We start from the raw sequence: 21,406 nt of genomic DNA, 5'->3' as shown, positions 1-21,406 counted from the left end.
ATTAATATGAATTGATGAAATAAAGTAAGGAGAAATTTAGAGAGAGATATTGATTTTGTATTTTCTCTTTTTCTTGCTGTTTAGGTTTTTATATATAATTTAAAAAAATTAATATCATAATTGAAACTGACCAAAGTGTTCATATAATTATTTAGAATTTGTGCATTGAAAGCTTACTTTGAAATTTGTGATTCAATATGATGTATGCTAGTTTATAGATATAGAGGTAGTTATTTATATTAATAATTTATGTAAATAATATTGTAGAGTGTTATAGTATGATTCCAAAAATTATTAAGTGTTGGAGTTTGAGAATATTATGGTTAAATTTCATGAACATGTGTATGTTGTACCTTATGAATATCATTGGGAATGTTATGAGATGAGTGATGTGATGTTATGAGATGTTAAAGTGTGGACATGATATTCGATTGTGAATAAGTGGATGTGTTGACACTTGATGTTACATTAATTATATCGTGAGCCATGAATTATACAATAACCCGACCAGTGTTTATGCACATTGTTAAAGAGAAAGAGAAAGTGTAGGTTTCCTATTTAGGAACCAGTATTAAAGAGAAAGTGTAGGTTCCTATTTAGGAACCAGTGTTAAATTGTAGCGCAATATGTTGTACGTGTTTAAGACACGGGTGTGAGGTCGTGGGTATTATATAATTCACTTGCAGTGTCTGTGTGCTAAAATAATTTTAGGGGTTGGACCTGAATCAGGAGGGAGAGGCCCTGACGGACTCTTCAGAGTGTAGGCCTTCGGGGTCACCGGGTTTGAGTGCTCCTTTAAGCCTATGCTAATCCCATATGGTTGGAGCATTCTCGCAAAATATCGTGACCCTAACTGATCTTCCTATGATCTTACTTAGTGAGAGTGACCTGGCAAACCCATTGTGTGGTGTGTCTTGTTATGTACTCCTAAACGCCCCAGGGTGGTTTTTCACTGACATGGTACCACATTGCATGTAGGCTTGAGTCTTAGCATAATTGTCTCATGCGCTTGCTAATTGTTTATTATGAAATTGAGGTGTTATTATGTCTTGATCAGAGCGTGTGATTCTTGTGTAATGTGATTGATGATTGAAAAGTGTGATTGATGGATGAAAAGTGAACTTTGAATGAAAAAGTGGTGGAATTACGTGAATTACGTGTAAGTAAGTTTTATTTGGTTTATATGATATGTATATCTAGTTGTCTTGTTTCTCTATTAGTTAGGAATGTGATAACTCACTCCGAGTTTGTTGTTTGTGTTTGGATCTTGTGATGATCTTGAACTTTGTGTTTGGGGGAGCAGATGACTAGGTGAACTGCTTTAAGGAATATTGTGATGAAGAACGTCGGGACACAACGCTCTGATAAGATGTGACATTGGGATATAAGTTTTTATGTTAATTTTATGATGTTAGTCTATTTTATTTCACCTCACTGATTTAACAAAATATTTTTGTAAATTTTGACGGCCTTATTTTGAGCCGAATATGTTTTTAATGAGTTTTATTTGGTAATTGAAGTGAATGTGAACCTTTTACCCATGTGATTTTGTTTACAAATATATTATATTTATTTATATATATGTCGGGGGTAGAGGGTGTCTAGGTAAGCTGCTAATGGAGTTGCTCATGAGTTAGCAAGGATGACTTCATTGTTCCCTAGCCTATACTCTATTAATCATGTAATTCCTTGTATTGAGCATTGCAGAAGCAAATAACACAAGAAAAGAGGTTGAATTGTGTTTTTGAAAATTTAAAAACTTTTCTAAGACTGATAACTCATTTATTGTTTGATTTAAATAAACCTAAAACACTTGGAGATCAGATTGTGTTAGACGATGATAAAAGCAGTTTTCTATGTAAAACAAAACAAGATATAAAATTTAAAAATGAATTCAAACCCTTTGTCAATTAAAGCAAAAGAGAGAAATACACAAATAATTATACTAGTTCGTCACAAACTCGAGACTGCTTGCAGTTCCAGGCAGTTACCAAGGTTTCACTAACTTATGAAAGTTACAAGTATTACTCATTGCCACTTCTTACGCTTGCAAGCTCTACCTCAAACTTGACTTAAACATGGTATTCTTTGTCATACTGAGCCATTGCTAGCTCTAAACAAATCAACAAGATTTGTTTACTCACTACCTAAATATGTGATCGTCTTAAAGATGGATATATCACTCAACACTTTTAGTCTTTTCTCTCAAGGTATACAATAATATGTTTTATGAGCTCAGTATCTTTACAAGAATTTACAAGAAAAAATTAAAGAATACGATTGCATAAATGATTTGTGTCTTGTTTCTTCAAAAATTGTTTCATATATAACCTTCATCTCTAAGTATATGTACATTGTCTCGATTGGATTCTTCACTCTGTTCTTCGTCTGAAGTCTTAAGTCTGTTGAAAAATTTAATGCTTGCATTAAATGTACATCCTTTATTCATGCAAAGTCCATGCTGATAAGTTAATGTGTCTTGTAATTTAGCAAATAAGTCACTTCTTTCATCAAGTAGGTCTGCAACAACAGAGCACACCTTTTAATGGGACCAACATATGGATTTCATTTATTCTTCGTAGGAGTTTGACATGTCCTAAGAGAATATTTTTTGCATGAAAGAATCTCATATACAAAATATTAAATAAATGTCTTAAATGTTATACCAGATCGCCTTATAAGTGTATCGTCTCAAACTTTAGACGTGCAAATACAAATCATAATTTAATAGCATATTTGATACAACTTTTATCATTTGTATTTATTGACATTTAATCAAAACAATTAGGAGTCTTGATTCGTCTTTAACATGTAAATGCCTTTTGACATAACAAACATTTTGATTCATAATGAAATGAGATAAGAATTATATGGTAAAAAAAATTAAGATAATTTAATTGTGATTTAATATTGCTAAAAATTTGTGATTTTGTTGGTTAATTTGTTTGTGTTTGTGTTAGGAAGGGCTTAGGGAGCCTAAACATGTCCTAAACCAAAATTATTAAAAGAATATATTGGTCGAACTTAGATATTTATTTTATAAATTATAGGTTTTATTTTTATTAAAATAATATAATTATAACGTATAAATAATAATTATTTATTATTGGCATCACTTGGGACCATTTAAATGTATTGTGCTTTTCCAGTAAAAAAATGTATTGTGTTTTTTCAGGAGGAATAAATCAATAAAGAATATATATTATATTAGCCGTACTTTCCATTTCTCCGAAGCTCTCTGTCACTACCAAAAAAAGGCTTTTTTATGACACAGCTTCAAGGTTGGTGGCATTATAAACGTTGTAGTAGGCTGCATGGTGACATTTATGTAAATATTTAACTTCTACAATGATGTTTGATTGCTACACTGCCGTAGTTGCTTAAGCGGTGATATTTTTGTAATTAAGAACTTTGTCAACAAAGACGGTGTTAGAAAAAACCGTCTATGAACACTGCTTTTCCACCATGTTCTTGGAAAGCACCGTCTTAGACTTGCCCGACGTGAAACCAACTGTCTCATGCCCTCACTCACTGCTGGACTACGCACACAACCTTCAACCCTCCTTGAGGTCACCGTTTCCTCTGTAGCTATCTTCCACACCGCCTCGCCCCATCGTCGAACATCTTCGGCCGCCGTTCAGTTATCGCCGTTCAATCTACACCTTTTTCTAGATGGGGTGGTAAGTAGTTTTTTTCCTCCATTGGGTTTGGTCGTTGGACAATGTTGTCGGTATTAAGGATTTGTTATTGGTCGTGCCGCAGATTTAGTGTTCTTCCAGAATGGAATGATGGAGCCGTGGCTTGAGAGCAAAGGTTTGGAAGATGCAAACCAGGTGTTGGCTTATTTTGCTGTGTCCAAAATTGGAGAAACCCCTATTGATGGTAGGACTGATACCAATCCTAAACGACTCATTGCTGCATATGGCAAGTGGGCTTCTATTGTAGCTGCTAGATTAAATGTTGGAGGCCTCTCTTGCAAGGTTTCTTCTTTTTACCGTCATACATACTAGTTAGGCCCTGGATTTACATAAATCTTCAAATTGAAATCCCTGTGGTTAACTTGGTTATGGGCTAAAATCATAGCAACTTTAGAGACTATAATTACACGCTTATGTATGTTTAAAAGCCAGGTTCTTGACAAGGAGGTGTTTCAAAAGCAGATGTTGGAGAAACTTATATGGATTTGTTCCGTTATGCTTGATGGAGCACCTCATGGAGGGGTTTTAGTAGGTGTCGCGGACAAGGAATTCTGCACTGAAGTAAGCTTTGCAATAGACATATTCTCAAAGTTAATATGCAATTTTGTTTGGATCAACTTCTCTATAAATATTTATATAGGAGAACTAGATAACAAGCATAAAATTTTATTCTATAAGCTAAATTTAACTTCTGCATTAGTAAAATGAGCTTTTGGAGAAGTTAAAATTAGCATATTAATATTCTGTAACCTGCAGGGGATGGTTGGATTTTTTGCATTGGGTGATTGGTCCCATCTTGTATAGAGGTTGGGGCACCCTTTGTGCCATTCATATATAATACAAATAATTTGCTGAGTAAAAAAAACAAAATTGTTTGGCTTCTTCAAAAAGTTGATTTTAACTTATAGGAGAAAATTATTTCATTTTTTCTTTTCATTCTCTTCTCTTATAAGTGTTGTCATACCCCATTTTTGACCCGTTTTATTTCTTTTTTTTCTCTCGTCTTTTAAGCCGGAAATTTCCATCATTTCAGATGAAATTTCGGCAGGGAGGTATTTTAAAATACCTCATTTTTGTTTTGAAGACGCCCCTTTTTTTTTTATTTATTTATTTACCTTTTTTATTATTATTATTATTATTATTTTTTTAGTTATTATTTTCTTCTTCTTTTTTTTTTTTTTTTTTTTTTTCCTTTTATTAAGTGTTTTTATTATTTCCGTTTTTTATTAATATCTTTATTAGTATCCTTTTTTCGTTTTTTATTTTATTTTTATTTTATTTTATTTTATTTTATTTTTGCTGTTTTATATTTTGTTTTTTTTTTCTTTCCTTTTTCTTCTTTTCTGTCTCTTTTTTTGGTCCAGGCCCAGAGGGGCTCTTCGTTTTTTACCCTAATTATGTCCTTTAAATGCTGCATTAATTACTGTGCATGTGAGAGAGAGAGAGAGAGGGGAATACGGACAGTCAAAGCGCCGGAACAGCCAAGAGCCACCACTAGCCACCACTCAGTGCCCCTCTCCTCCTCCGTGAACCAACAGCCAACACAGCCACCGAAAACCACCGCAAACCACCAACACAGCCACCGAAAACCACCAACACAGCCACCACCCACCACCGTACAAACAAACCACAAAAAAAACCAACAGAATCAAAATCCGAAACACATTCAAACCACAAATCACACGATTCGTACCCCAATCATCGCACAGACCACGGAAACCGAACCGGCATAAACCAAAACAATACGAACCCAGAACCATACACTACACGGTCCTAACTCACCGGTTACCAGCCCAAAACCGTTTCAACCCAACCAAACACGAAAGAAAAGGGTAGGATTCTACCCGCTTTAAGTTTAGATCTAGGCTTGCTGTGTCGCGTTTTTTGAAAACGAACCTCAGATTCATAACGAGTGAGTGAAGAGGGTTCGAGAGGTAAAAAAAGGGGGGGCTTGAGTTACTCCGGCACGGTGGCGCCGCCAGCGGCCGCCGCGCCGGGGAATGTTCATGGCCGCAGGGAGCTTCGGAAGGGAAGAGAGAGAAGAGAGAAAAAGAAGAAGAGAGAGAAAGAGTTTTAAAAAAATGAAAGAAAACCGGCCCCAAGCCCTTATATAGAGGCTGGACCGGTTCGGTTTTTTTTTCCTTGAACCAAACTGGTCCGGTTCTCCCCTTCTGGCCCAGTGGACTCATCTCCGGCCTGCCTTCCTTTTTTTTTTCTCTTCTTCTTCTCTTTCGGATTCCTACTCTCACCCCCCCTCTTCCTTACTGCACCTTTTTTTTCTCTTTTTTTTTTTTTCTTTCTTTTTTTTACGCCCCATATTTATTTATTTTATGTCTTGCATTTTTTTATTTTATGTATCATATTTAATTTTATGCCTTGCATTTTTTATTTATTTTCAGCATCATACTTATTTTATGTCTTGCATTTTTTTTATTTTATTTTGTTTATTTTTATTTTATGCATCATATTTACTTTATGCCTTGCATTTTTTATTTATTTTCAGCATCATACTTATTTTATGTCTTGCATTTTTTTTTATTTTATTTTATTTTGTTTATTTTTTATTTTATGCATCATATTTACTTTATGCCTTGCATTTTTTATTTATTTTCAGCATCATACTTATTTTATGTCTTGCATTTTTTTTATTTTATTTTATTTTGTTTATTTTTTATTTTATGCATCATATTTACTTTATGTCTTGCATTTTTTATTTATTTTTAGCATCATGTTTATTTTATGTCTTGCATTTTTATTTTCATTTTTTTATTTATTTCCAGCATTATATTTATTTTTATGTCTTGCATTTTATTTTCTTTATTTATTTTATGCACCATATGTATTTATTGTTTTGTATTTCATGCATTTTATTATTTCTTCTAGCATATTTATTTTAATGCATTTGCAATTTTTATTTATTATTGCCAATTAGAATGTATCTAGGTCCAATGTAAATAAAAATAAAAAATGAGAATCTGCACCGACACTCACATTTATTTTTATGTTTTCCGCCGAGGACGATCATGTGATTTGAACCGTATCCAAGGAAAAGGACCCTCACTTGATCCAACGTCATTTTAAGGGATCCGGCGCGTTTAGACTTATCTTTACATAACTAGAGATCAAAAAAAAAAAAAAAAAAAAAAAAAAAAAAAAAAAAAGAAGAAAAAAGTCAAAAATCCAAAAACTTTCCATAATCAAAATTTCAAAAAAAAGGGTCAATCTTTATTCTTCCTTTCTTAATCAAATTTTTAATCAATCTTTAATCAATCAAAACTTTTTTTTTTTATTTAAAATCAATCGAACTCACTTCTTTCTTCTAGGTCTTTTCGGCCTCTTACCTTGCCTAAACTCTTCTTTTTTCGAACTTTAAAATCAATCAAAACCAACCACTCGACTTTCTACCCCGAACTACATGATTTTGATCCCATTCGGGTATGTAGGCAAAAGACTTTGTCTTTCCAAATCAATAAAAATAACAAAAACATCTCCTTTCTTCTGAATCCATCTCTTTAATCTTTTCACACTTAAGCATTTATTTCCAAACAAATAATCAATTTAGCATAAAGATAAAATAAGCAAGAGGTTCCTATAGAGTACTATAGACGTTTAGGGTGCTAGTACCTTCCCTTTGCGTAACCAACCCCCGGACCTTTGATCTCTTAAAAAATAGGGTTTTTCGAGCTTTCTCCCTTTTCTTCGGAAAAATAAAAGATCGGTGGTGATCTTAAAATTGCGAGTCAATGCTAATCAATAGCTTGATATCCAAAAATCACCGCGACAGAAAAATGGCGACTCCACTGGGGATCACACTCCTAAGTGGGTTAAACCTATCTTGTTTTTTTCATCTTTATGCTTTGTTATTATTTGAAACTGTAAATACGTGCTTAAGTGTTTATCTTTTACGTGAGTGGTGAGATAAGTCCTACACCCGGACTTGAGGGAAACATAAGATAGGATGGTGGTATAATCATAGTGTCTTTCCGAGAGTGAGTTTCGGATGTGGCACATGTGATAACCCCGCTCAATGGAGGGATCTTGGGAATATTACTATGTTGGCATGAGTAGTCGTGTTCAGCATTGATATTTCCAAGCAACCTATGAAGTTGAGGACCTTTAGTTACCTTTAACCCATCTTAGCCTTTTAGGACGTAGTGCGGTGGCTAATCAAGAGTAGTCTTGAATTGGTTGATACGCGATACTACACTCAAACGAGGCTTTCCTATGGACGTTGTTGGACCGAGAGTAGTCCCGTAATCCGACAATATCCGGAAGTGGTCAATGACTTTGGGAACTTGGTAGAACCCGTGATACAGGTACATATGAAACCATAGTCCTTACCAAATGGCGTGTTTACCCTTAACTCCAACATTTTGGACTTAACTTCACCATGTTTTCTCCATACTTTGGCATAATCATGCATACATGCATCCATGCATAAACTCTTTTTTCATCCAAATTATCGAAGGACTTAGACAAGCTTTTTGTAAACTTTGTAGATATGGACATCCCACTGAGAAGCACTAGGAAGTACCTTTTCAAAAAAACAGACCTGTTGAGATTAAGGGAGCTAGCATCTTTAGTAAGTGATCCAGTTGATTTTCAAGCTCATCATGGGAAGTTGCTCAGAATTCTTAGAGTAGATGTTGAGGAAGGATGCCTAGAGACCCTGGTTCAGTTCTATGACCCGCTCTACCATTGCTTCACATTTCCCGATTACCAGCTTGTCCCCACACTTGAAGAGTACTCCTACCTAGTTGGTTTACCCGTGCCAGACAAGATACCTTTCCATGGTTTTGAGCCTACCCCTAAACCCTCCGACATCGCAGCCGCCCTCCATCTTAAAACCTCTATCATCCAAGCAAACCTTACCTCTAAAGGAGGCCTCCAAGGTCTTCCCACCCACTTCCTCTACCAACAAGCCTCCATATTTGCTGAAGCAGCTAGTATACTTGCCTTCCATTCTATCCTAGCCCTCCTTATATATGGCCTTTTACTCTTCCCAAATATTGACAACTTCATCGATATCAATGCCATTAAAATCTTTCTTACAAAGAACCCCGTACCCACTCTACTTGCCGATACCTACCATTCTATTCATGACCGTACCCAGGCTGGCCGGGGAACCATTTCTTGTTGTGCATCTTTGCTCTATCAGTGGTTTACCTTCCACTTACCTCAATCCCGTGCCTTCAAGACCAATGATGACAAGCTTTCCTGGCCTCGCCGAATCATGACTCTTGACCCATCTGACATTGTTTGGTACCAAGCAGCTAGTGATGTTGGAGAGATTATTGTGAGTTGTGGTGAATATCCCAACGTACCTCTTTTGGGTATGCGTGGCGGAATTAGCTACAACCCACTCCTCGCTCGACGACAATTTGGGTACCCGATAAAGACAAAACCAAACAACCTTGCCTTGACTAATGAATTCTATCTTAACCATGGAGATCATTCGAACAAAAGGGAAAGATTCGCACAAGCTTGGAGCGCTATCCGCAGACTCAACAGAAGTCAGTTGGGAAAGAAATCAGACTATGTGCATGAATCTTACACCCAGTGGGTTATTGATAGGACCAAGAGCTTTGGCCTACCCTACCGCTTACCTAGATACCTATCGTCCACCATCCCACCATCATCCTTGCCTATCCCCTTTGATACTAAGGAAGAGTTTCATGAACAATTAACCAAAGAAAGGCAAGAAAAAGAAACTTGGAAGAGGAGATGCCAGGAGCTCGAGCAAGAGAATGAGACTTTGAAGGGGAAGATAGCCCAACAGAGCCGTGAGCTTTTTATCCAGAACCAGAGGATGATTGAGAAGGACGACTTGCTTCGTCAGAAAGACGCTTTGCTCCACCGAGATGCTAGAAGGAAGAGGAGGTTTATGGATTTGTTCTCCCGTGCACATTCAGATTCCGAGGATCCAGCTACTCCGGGAGTTTGAGTCTGAAGTTTTTAGGACCTTATGTTTAGATTTTAGCTCCCGAAATCTCTTGACTTGTAAAAAAAAAAAAATAAAAAAAAATAAAAAAATAAAAAAATTTCTTTGTAATATTCCAATGCTTAAGTGAAGTGTTTCAGTTTATGATGTTTACAATTTCTCTAACAAGTTCTTCGATAATAATTTGTTCCCTTTCTTTTTGCATAAGCATAAGCATGCATCATGTTGCATTCATGGTTTCTAAATCGAGTCTCACACTGTGTTCACTACTTCAAAAGGGGGGGGAGTCAATCAGCCGCCGCCCAAGGAAAGTGGCCCGACGAATTCTCCACAAACCAACTCGCATTTACAACACCAGGGCCAATCGGAAGAGGATGGATATAGTTGAACAAGAAAATCAGAGTCTCAGGGAGGAGGTTGCCACTTTACGAGAGGGAATGGATAGGTTGACGACCATGATGAGTGCACTCCTGTCGGCCCAGAACTCTCAAGCTGCCGCCGTTGCTGTAGAGCAGCCTTTGGTGAGCACAACCCCGTTATCTACAGTGACTTCTCCACCCCTCTTTTTGCCTCCAGGTTGTACATGGGGAATGCCACCTCCAGTCTGTGGAAGCCCCCAGCCCGCTGTATCTGAAGTTCCACCTCCTTTTGCTCAGCAGTCAGCACCGATTCCGCAACCCAATACCTCTTTCCCTCAAGCTGCAATGACTTATTCAGCTCCACTGATTCACACTATTCAACAAGAGGTTGAACCAATTTTCCAAGCTGAAAATGTTGTAGCCTTCGACAGGATGGAAGAACTCCAAGAAAGATTTGATGGTATGCAAAGGGAAGTCGAAGCCCTCCGAGGAAGAGATCTGTTCGGGAAGGACGCCTGTGAATTATGCTTGGTCCCAAATGTTACTATCCCTCACAAGTTCAAGGTGCCAGACTTCGAGAAGTATAAAGGAAACTCTTGTCCCCGCAGTCACTTGGTGATGTACGCGCGGAAAATGTCCATGTATACCGACAATCATAAGCTGCTTATTCATTTCTTTCAGGACAGCCTGACTGGGGCCGCTCTGAAGTGGTATATGAATTTGGACAGTGCGAGCATTCGTACTTTCAATGACCTGGGTGAAGCGTTCATCCGACAGTATAAGTACAATTTGGACATGGCCCCAGATCGTGATCAGCTCCGTGCGATGACACAAAAAGAGAAGGAAACGTTCAAGGAGTATGCTCAGCGTTGGAGGGAAGTGGCTGCCCAGATTGTCCCGCCGTTGGAAGAAAGGGAAATGACCAAAATATTTCTGAAGACCCTGAGCCAGTTTTATTACGAGAGAATGGTTGCAAGTGCACCAACCGACTTCACCGAAATGGTCAACATGGGGGTGCGATTAGAGGAAGGTGTCCGAGAGGGACGTTTGACCGGGGAAAGTGCCCCTGCCGCAATTAATGCCAAGAAGTTTGGAGGCCACTTTGCAAAGAAGAAAGATCAAGAGGTGGGAATGGTAGCTCATGGTAAGCCTCAGCAGAATTTCACCCCATATCGTCAGGTTGCGAATGTCGCATCCACTATTCCAAACCCACCATATCACCAACAAAGGCCACATTACCCCTACCAATACCCTCCACAACAATACCCTCCACAACAATACCCCCCACAACAATACCCTCCACAGCAATACCATCAGCCACAATACCCTCAAAAACAACAACATCGCCCGCAGACCCCCCAACAACCATATCACTCACAAAACCGCCAGAAAACAACCTTTGATCCAATCCCAATGAAATATGCTGACTTACTCCCCGCCCTGCTCGCCAAAAACCTTGTCCAGGTCAGAACACCCCCTCGTACACCAGATGTTTTACCTCCCTGGTTTCGTCATGATTTAACCTGCGCTTTCCACCAAGGGGCCCCAGGTCATGACGTTGAAAACTGCTATGTCCTGAAGAATGAAGTGCAAAAACTAGTCCGGGCCAATTTGCTATCCTTCAAAGATCAGAATCCCAATGTTCAGGCGAACCCTCTGCCGAACCATGGGCCTGCTGTCAACATGATACAAGATTGTGATGAAGACGGTGTCATCCTGAACGTCCAGCATGTTCGAACTCCCCTGGTCCCAATACATATCAAGATGTGCGAGGCAGCTCTGTTTGACCATGATCATGCAGCGTGTGAAGTATGTCCTGTGAATGTAAAAGGATGCCCGAAGGTACAAGAGGACATACAAAGGCTGATAGACAACAGAGAACTAATCATCACGAGGAAGGACAAAGAAGTGTGCGTCATTACCCCTGAGTTTCAGCGGTTGGAAATAAGCTATAACAGTGGGGAATCAACTACTACTCCACTGGTGATTAGCTTGCCAGGACCTATGCCGTATGCTTCTCTAAAAGCGGTCCCTTACAAGTATAGTGCCACGATGTTGGAAGGTGGGCAGGAGGTGCCTTTGCCCTCTCTAACTCCTGCGATTTCTGTGGACAACATTGCTAGTGACAGTAAGGTTCTGAGGAATGGACGTGTTATCCCCACATTGTTTGCAAAGAAAGTGAATGATCCGGCAGTTAAACAGGTGACAGTGAACGGCCCCGGTACAAGGAAGGAAGTAGGCCAATCCAATGGGACTAGCAAGAATTCTGATCATGACGAAATTCTGAAACTGATCCAGAAGAGTGAGTATAAAGTAGTAGACCAGCTGCTGCAAACTCCCTCTAAGATATCCATTTTGTCTCTGCTATTGAACTCAGAAGCACACCGTGAGGCTCTAATGAGGGTGTTAGACCAAGCTTTTGTGGAGAGGGACGTGACTGTTAATCAATTGGACAGTATAGTAGGAAACATTACTGCCTGCAATAATTTAAGTTTTAGTGATGAAGAGCTTCCTGAGGAGGGGAGGAACCACAATCTGGCTTTACATATATCGGTGAACTGCAAGTCTGATGCTCTGTCGAATGTACTTGTGGACACTGGTTCCTCATTGAATGTAATGGCCAAATCCACATTAGATCAACTTTCTTACCGGGGGCCCCCCATGAGAAGAAGCGGGGTGGTTGTCAAAGCGTTTGATGGATCAAGAAAGTCTGTTATCGGGGAGGTTGATTTGCCCATTACAATTGGGCCGTTTGTTTTCCAAATTACATTCCAGGTGATGGATATCCAAGCCGCATACAGTTGCCTCTTGGGTAGGCCGTGGATCCATGAAGCTGGGGCCGTGACATCCACTTTGCATCAAAAGCTGAAGTTTGTCAGAAATGGGAGTTTGATCACTGTGAGTGGAGAGGAAGCCTTGTTGGTTAGTCATTTGTCAGCTTTTTCCTTTATTGGTGCTGATGAAACAGAAGGAACCTCTTTCCAAGGCCTGACTGTAGAGGGTAAAAAGCCAGAGAAAAATGAAGTATCTTTTGCTACTTGGAAGAGCGCACAGAAAGTGGTGCAGGAAGGAACAGGTGTAGGATGGGGAAAAGTTGTGCAGTTGCTAGAGAGTAAAAACCGTGAAGGACTGGGATTTGCTTCTTCTGCAGGATCCGCAACGAACAGTGTTGGATCAAGCTCCATTACTAGCACCTTTTGTAGCGCCGGGTTCATCAACAACTCGCCAGAAGCCAATGCTGTCTTGGAAGATGTTCCTGAAGAGATAGTACTCGCATTTGTCACACCTGAAAAAATTGTTCGCAACTGGGACGCGGTTGACATCCCTTCAGTAGTTCATGCATCAAAGTAATGTGTCTTTGTTTTTTCTGTTTGTTTGTTTTTCAAAAAAGATCCTTTCGTCTTGCCCAGGACGAAAGCGCAATCATGTAGGGCTGTCTTGTTTCAAGCACTACTCTTATTAATGGAAAATGTGGTTTATCCTGATATCTATGCTTATTGCTCTTTCTGGAAAATGGTAACACAAAAAACCCAAAATATTTTATTTTTGTTTTCTGATTTCAATTAATTATAAAAAGTCTGCATTGTTCACTCATTTTCTAAAGTCAATCATCAATCATATGCAGACTAGGCATTTATGAGCCCGTTGAACATAATAATCCTGCACTCTCTCCCAACTTCGAATCTCCTGTCTACGAGGCTGAAGAGGAGGAGGATGATGAAATCCCAGAGGAACTTGCTCGGTTATTGGAATATGAAAAGAAAACCATTCGGCCTCATGAGGAGGTAGTAGAGGTGATTAACTTGGGAACCAAGGAAGATAAGAAGGAAGTCAAGATTGGGGCATCGCTTGAGGCAACTGTCAAACGAAGGGTGATTGAATTACTCAAAGAATACGTCGATGTGTTCGCATGGTCGTACCAAGATATGCCCGGCTTGGATCCCCGTATTGTGGAGCACCGTTTGCCTTTGAAGCCCGAATGCCCACCGGTCAAACAGAAACTGAGAAGAACTCGCCCTGACATGGCTCTCAAGATCAAAGAGGAAGTACAGAAGCAGATCGATGCAGGTTTTCTTGTCACATCAGAGTATCCTCAATGGTTAGCCAACATAGTGCCTGTTCCAAAGAGGGACGGCAAGGTCAGGATGTGCGTTGACTACCGAGATTTGAACAAGGCTAGTCCAAAAGATGACTTTCCTCTACCTCACATCGATGTATTGGTTGACAGCGCTGCAAAGTCCAAGGTCTTCTCCTTCATGGACGGTTTCTCTGGGTACAATCAGATCAAGATGGCAGTTGAAGATAGAGAAAAGACATCTTTCATCACGCCTTGGGGCACCTTTTGTTACAGGGTAATGCCCTTTGGGTTGATAAATGCAGGTGCCACTTACCAAAGAGGCATGACCACTCTCTTTCATGACATGATGCACAAAGAGATAGAAGTGTACGTGGATGATATGATTGTCAAGTCAGGCACTGAAGAAGAACATGTCGAGTACTTGCTGAAGATGTTTCAACGGCTGAGAAAGTACCAACTTCGACTGAATCCCAACAAATGTACCTTTGGTGTTAGATCTGGAAAACTCTTGGGTTTCATTGTCAGTCAGAAAGGTATTGAAGTAGATCCTGACAAGGTCAAGGCCATTAGAGAAATGCCGGTTCCACAAACAGAGAAACAAGTGAGAGGTTTTCTTGGGCGTCTAAATTACATTTCTCGTTTCATCTCGCACATGACAGCCACGTGCGGACCTATATTCAAGTTGCTTCGAAAAGATCAAGGGGTTGTTTGGACCGAAGATTGTCAAAAGGCTTTTGATAGTATCAAGAATTATCTGCTAGAACCTCCAATTCTTATACCTCCAATTGAAGGAAGGCCTCTGATTATGTACTTGACTGTGTTAGAAGATTCTATGGGCTGTGTGCTCGGACAACAGGATGAGACCGGAAGGAAAGAACATGCCATCTACTACTTGAGCAAGAAGTTTACAGATTGTGAGTCCAGGTACTCCCTACTTGAGAAAACTTGTTGTGCACTAGCCTGGGCTGCCAAGCGTCTTCGTCACTACATGATTAACCACACCACCTGGCTAATATCCAAGATGGACCCGATCAAGTATATCTTCGAGAAACCCGCTCTGACAGGAAGAATTGCTCGTTGGCAGATGTTGTTATCCGAGTATGATATCGAATACCGCACCCAGAAGGCAATTAAGGGGAGTGTTCTTGCTGATCATTTGGCTCACCAACCAATTGAGGACTATCAACCCATCAAGTTTGACTTTCCTGATGAAGAGATTATGTACTTGAAGATGAAGGATTGTGATGAACCATTGCTTGGAGAAGGTCCAGATCCCGAGTCTAGATGGGGTTTGATTTTTGATGGAGCCGTGAATGTCTTTGGCAATGGAATTGGGGCAGTTATTATCACTCCTGAAGGTAATCATCTCCCTTTCGCTGCAAGGTTACAGTTCGATTGCACCAACAATATGGCAGAATATGAAGCATGTATCTTGGGCATTGAAAAAGCCATCGACTTGAGAATCAAGAACCTTGACATTTACGGGGATTCAGCTCTCGTAATCAACCAAATCAAAGGAGAATGGGAAACTCGCCACCCCGGCTTGATTCCATACAAAGATTATGCAAAGCGTTTGCTAACCTTCTTCAACAAAGTGGAGCTTCACCGCATCCCTCGTGATGAGAACCAGATGGCAGATGCGTTAGCAACTTTATCCTCCATGTACGAAGTGAGTCACCGGAACAATTTGCCAACAATCAGAATTCAGCGCCTCGAGAGGCCCGCTCACGTGTTTGCAGTCGAAGAGGTTGTTGATGATAAGCCCTGGTTCCATGATATCAAGTGTTTCCTCCAAAGTCAGGAATATCCATCTGGAGCATCCAACAAAGACAGGAGAACTTTGAGAAGATTGTCTGGTAATTTCTTCCTAAATGGGGATGTTTTGTACAAAAGAAACTTTGACATGGTACTACTCAGGTGTGTAGATAAGCAAGAAGCAGAACTTTTGATGCATGAGGTACATGAAGGCTCCTTTGGAACTCACTCCAATGGACATGCAATGGCTAGGAAGTTGTTGAGAGCAGGTTACTACTGGATGTCGATGGAAACAGATTGTTGCAAGCATGCCAGGAAGTGCCACAAATGCCAGATTTATGCTGATAGAATTCACGTACCACCAACTACACTTAATGTTCTTTCTTCTCCGTGGCCCTTCTCTATGTGGGGCATCGATATGATTGGTAGAATCGAACCGAAAGCTTCAAACGGACATCGTTTCATTCTAGTGGCTATTGATTACTTCACCAAGTGGGTTGAAGCAGCTTCTTATGCAAATGTGACTAAGCAAGTTGTGGTCCGCTTTATCAAGAATCAGATCATCTGCCGTTATGGTGTGCCCAACAGAATCATCACAGATAATGGAACGAACTTGAATAACAAGATGATGAAAGATTTGTGTGAAGGGTTCAAGATTGAGCATCACAATTCTTCTCCTTACAGACCTCAGATGAATGGCGCAGTTGAAGCTGCAAACAAGAATATCAAGAAGATAGTGCAGAAGATGGTGGTCACATACAAAGACTGGCATGAGATGTTACCGTATGCTTTGCATGGGTATCGCACTTCAGTGCGTACTTCAACAGGGGCAACCCCCTTCTCTTTGGTGTATGGTATGGAAGCAGTACTCCCTGTGGAGGTTGAGATTCCATCAATGAGAGTTCTAATGGAGGCCCAGTTATCAGAAGCTGAATGGTGCCAAAGCAGATATGATCAGTTGAATCTAATTGAAGAAAAACGCATGAAGGCCTTGTGCCACGGACAACTTTATCAACAGAGGATGAAGCAGGCTTTCGACAAGAAGGTTCGTCCTCGTGTGTTTCAAGAAGGAGATCTTGTTCTCAAGAAGGTTTTATCTTTCCAACCCGACTCTAGGGGCAAGTGGACGCCTAATTACGAAGGCCCATATGTCGTCAAGAGAACTTTCTCTGGTGGTGCACTGACTCTTACAACTATGGATGGGGATGAGCTCCCTCGTCCCGTGAATGCGGATGCAGTCAAGAAATACTTTGTCTAAAAATAAAAGAACAGCTCGGTAAGTCGAAAACCCGAAAGGGCGGCTTAGGCAAAAATGAGCGTCTCGGTGGGTCGAAAACCCGAAAGGGCGGCCCAGGCAAAAATTAGAGACATCAAACAAAAAAATAATTAGCCTGATAGGTCGAAAACCCGAAAGGGCGATCTATGCAAAAGTTAAAGATCAAAAGACAAAGTAACTGCATCGAGATGATCTTTGTTCATTTGGGGCACAATGGAATGTCAAGGAGACCCTGAATCTGAAGCATCCAAACAGTGGAATTCAAGGTTGTCAGAGGGAACAACGGTTATTGTGTTCAATGAACCTTCGATTTATATTTACCATTTTCCAAACTTTGTAAGATCAGTGGAGCCATGCCATTGGCAGGTCACCACTCTTTCAAATAAATTTGAGCCTGTTGCCTTTCATTTGGAATTCTCATTTATACAGCTTATAAAACCTTTCCTTTTTTATGGTAGCATTTGAAACAAAATATTTCTCAAAATCATAAATTTTCTTTCATGTCTTTTTTGAGAAGCACAAACAACAAAACACTTTTTCTTTGAACTCGTGAATAGATGAAGGGTGTGTCAACAGCTACCCTGAGAATGGATAAACCTTGCAGGTTGCACGTGGTCAATTGCTTTTTTTTTTTTTTTTTTTTCAAAAAAAAAAAATATATATATATATAAATAATATATATATATATATATATATATATATATAAATAATAATAATAAGCATGACCACAGAAGCACCAGCTCTTCTACCATGTTTTTTGGATTGGCACGTTCTCCCAAGAAATGTTTATTCCCCATCAGTTGCTGCGGGCTTTACCCCGTCACTATTTTGATATACCCTAGTGGCATCATCCCCATTGAAGATTGCCGAGTGTTTGTGATGCGACGTCGGGTCACTTTCAATCTTACCTGTCCAATCTTGTTCCATCCAATTTATCATTCATACAATCATCCAAGTCAATCCTCCATACAGTCATACAAGTCGTGTCGTCATTCAGGCATTCATACATATACACATTCATGCATATACAATAAAGACAATATCATGCGTACATGGCTGCATTAACCATCATGAATCTTGCTTCAATTATCTTTTCATTTCAATCAATCATGAATAATTTGTAACCTTCTATTTCCCCAAGTGTCATCCCCAGTGTGTCTGATCCAAAGATGTCACCTTCTCTCCGCCAAGTGGCAATTTCTTTAATGAACAGCTTGTGCATCATTTGCCTCTGTTTCATGTCATCAGTTGACTAGTTCGGCAATAACCTGAACAGTTGACATTTATCTTTGTTTCTTATCAGTTGGCTAGTTCGGCAATAACCTGAACAGTTGACATTTATCTTTGTTTCTTGTCAGTTGACTAGTTCGGCAATAACCTGAACAGTTGACATTTATCTTTGTTTCTTATCAGTTGGCTAGTTCGGCAATAACCTGAACAGTTGACATTTATCTTTGTTTCTTATCAGTTGGCTAGTTCGGCAATAACCTGAACAGTTGACATTTATCTTTGTTTCTTATCAGTTGACTAGTTCGGCAATAACCTGAACAGTTGACATTTATCTTTGTTTCTTGTCAGTTGACTAGTTCGGCAATAACCTGAACAGTTGATATTTATCTTTGTTTTTGGTCAGATTGACTAGTTCGGCAATAACCCGAACAGTTGACATTTATCTTCGATTCTGGTCAGTTGGCTAGTTCGGCAATAACCCGAACATCTGACATTTATCTTTGTTCCTTTGTCGTCAGTGGCAGTTCGTCGTCAACCCGAACAGCTGACATTTACCCCCAGTAAAACCATGTGATCCCCAGTCGGACCCCTTTTCTTTAACAAAATCGGGTACCATTTGGTTTTGTTATTCCCAGTCGAGCCATTTACCTCGTCTTGCATTCATACTTGCATCGCAAGCATTCGCAACATTACGTGCATAACAGTGCATTCATAGCATTTTGTAGTTGAAATTGGTCAAAAATGGTGTACTCTGTATTTAAATCTCTTCGACCCGTCGCTTTAAAAGTTTCACTTTTAAATCTCCGTAACGAAGAGACTTAAATAGGGGCATCTGTCATACCCCATTTTTGACCCGTTTTATTTCTTTTTTTTCTCTCGTCTTTTAAGCCGGAAATTTCCATCATTTCAGATGAAATTTCGGCAGGGAGGTATTTTAAAATACCTCATTTTTGTTTTGAAGACGCCCCTTTTTTTTTTATTTATTTATTTACCTTTATTATTATTATTATTATTATTATTTTTTTAGTTATTATTTTCTTCTTCTTTTTTTTTTTTTTTTTTTTTCCTTTTATTAAGTGTTTTTATTATTTCCGTTTTTTATTAATATCTTTATTAGTATCCTTTTTTCGTTTTTTATTTTATTTTTATTTTATTTTATTTTATTTTATTTTTGCTGTTTTATATTTTGTTTTTTTTTTTCTTTCCTTTTTCTTCTTTTCTGTCTCTTTTTTTGGTCCAGGCCCAGAGGGGCTCTTCGTTTTTTACCCTAATTATGTCCTTTAAATGCTGCATTAATTACTGTGCATGTGAGAGAGAGAGAGAGAGGGGAATACGGACAGTCAAAGCGCCGGAACAGCCAAGAGCCACCACTAGCCACCACTCAGTGCCCCTCTCCTCCTCCGTGAACCAACAGCCAACACAGCCACCGAAAACCACCGCAAACCACCAACACAGCCACCGAAAACCACCAACACAGCCACCACCCACCACCGTACAAACAAACCACAAAAAAAACCAACAGAATCAAAATCCGAAACACATTCAAACCACAAATCACACGATTCGTACCCCAATCATCGCACAGACCACGGAAACCGAACCGGCATAAACCAAAACAATACGAACCCAGAACCATACACTACACGGTCCTAACTCACCGGTTACCAGCCCAAAACCGTTTCAACCCAACCAAACACGAAAGAAAAGGGTAGGATTCTACCCGCTTTAAGTTTAGATCTAGGCTTGCTGTGTCGCGTTTTTTGAAAACGAACCTCAGATTCATAACGAGTGAGTGAAGAGGGTTCGAGAGGTAAAAAAAGGGGGGGCTTGAGTTACTCCGGCACGGTGGCGCCGCCAGCGGCCGCCGCGCCGGGGAATGTTCATGGCCGCAGGGAGCTTCGGAAGGGAAGAGAGAGAAGAGAGAAAAAGAAGAAGAGAGAGAAAGAGTTTTAAAAAAATGAAAGAAAACCGGCCCCAAGCCCTTATATAGAGGCTGGACCGGTTCGGTTTTTTTTTCCTTGAACCAAACTGGTCCGGTTCTCCCCTTCTGGCCCAGTGGACTCATCTCCGGCCTGCCTTCCTTTTTTTTTTCTCTTCTTCTTCTCTTTCGGATTCCTACTCTCACCCCCCCTCTTCCTTACTGCACCTTTTTTTTCTCTTTTTTTTTTTTTTTCTTTCTTTTTTTTACGCCCCATATTTATTTATTTTATGTCTTGCATTTTTTTATTTTATGTATCATATTTAATTTTATGCCTTGCATTTTTTATTTATTTTCAGCATCATACTTATTTTATGTCTTGCATTTTTTTTATTTTATTTTGTTTATTTTTATTTTATGCATCATATTTACTTTATGCCTTGCATTTTTTATTTATTTTCAGCATCATACTTATTTTATGTCTTGCATTTTTTTTTATTTTATTTTATTTTGTTTATTTTTTATTTTATGCATCATATTTACTTTATGCCTTGCATTTTTTATTTATTTTCAGCATCATACTTATTTTATGTCTTGCATTTTTTTTATTTTATTTTATTTTGTTTATTTTTTATTTTATGCATCATATTTACTTTATGTCTTGCATTTTTTATTTATTTTTAGCATCATGTTTATTTTATGTCTTGCATTTTTATTTTCATTTTTTTATTTATTTCCAGCATTATATTTATTTTTATGTCTTGCATTTTATTTTCTTTATTTATTTTATGCACCATATGTATTTATTGTTTTGTATTTCATGCATTTTATTATTTCTTCTAGCATATTTATTTTAATGCATTTGCAATTTTTATTTATTATTGCCAATTAGAATGTATCTAGGTCCAATGTAAATAAAAATAAAAAATGAGAATCTGCACCGACACTCACATTTATTTTTATGTTTTCCGCCGAGGACGATCATGTGATTTGAACCGTATCCAAGGAAAAGGACCCTCACTTGATCCAACGTCATTTTAAGGGATCCGGCGCGTTTAGACTTATCTTTACTACTAGAGATCAAAAAAAAATAAAAAAAAAAAAAGAGGAAGAAAAGGTCAAAATCGAAACTAAAGTCAAAAATCCAGAAA

The 21,406-nt window shown here is 38.9% G+C and overlaps 1 pseudogene; it reads left to right on the top strand.

Moving 5' to 3' along the window:
• The window catches only part of LOC100801795 (uncharacterized), a 58,605-nt pseudogene that overhangs the window by 35,636 nt on the left and 1,563 nt on the right, over nucleotides 1–21,406 (top strand).

Source organism: Glycine max, chromosome 17 (assembly GCF_000004515.6).
Source record: "Glycine max cultivar Williams 82 chromosome 17, Glycine_max_v4.0, whole genome shotgun sequence".
Taxonomy (NCBI): Eukaryota; Viridiplantae; Streptophyta; class Magnoliopsida; order Fabales; family Fabaceae; genus Glycine; species Glycine max.
Note: the sequence above shows the minus strand (reverse complement) of the source record. Positions and strands in the feature narration are given on the sequence as shown.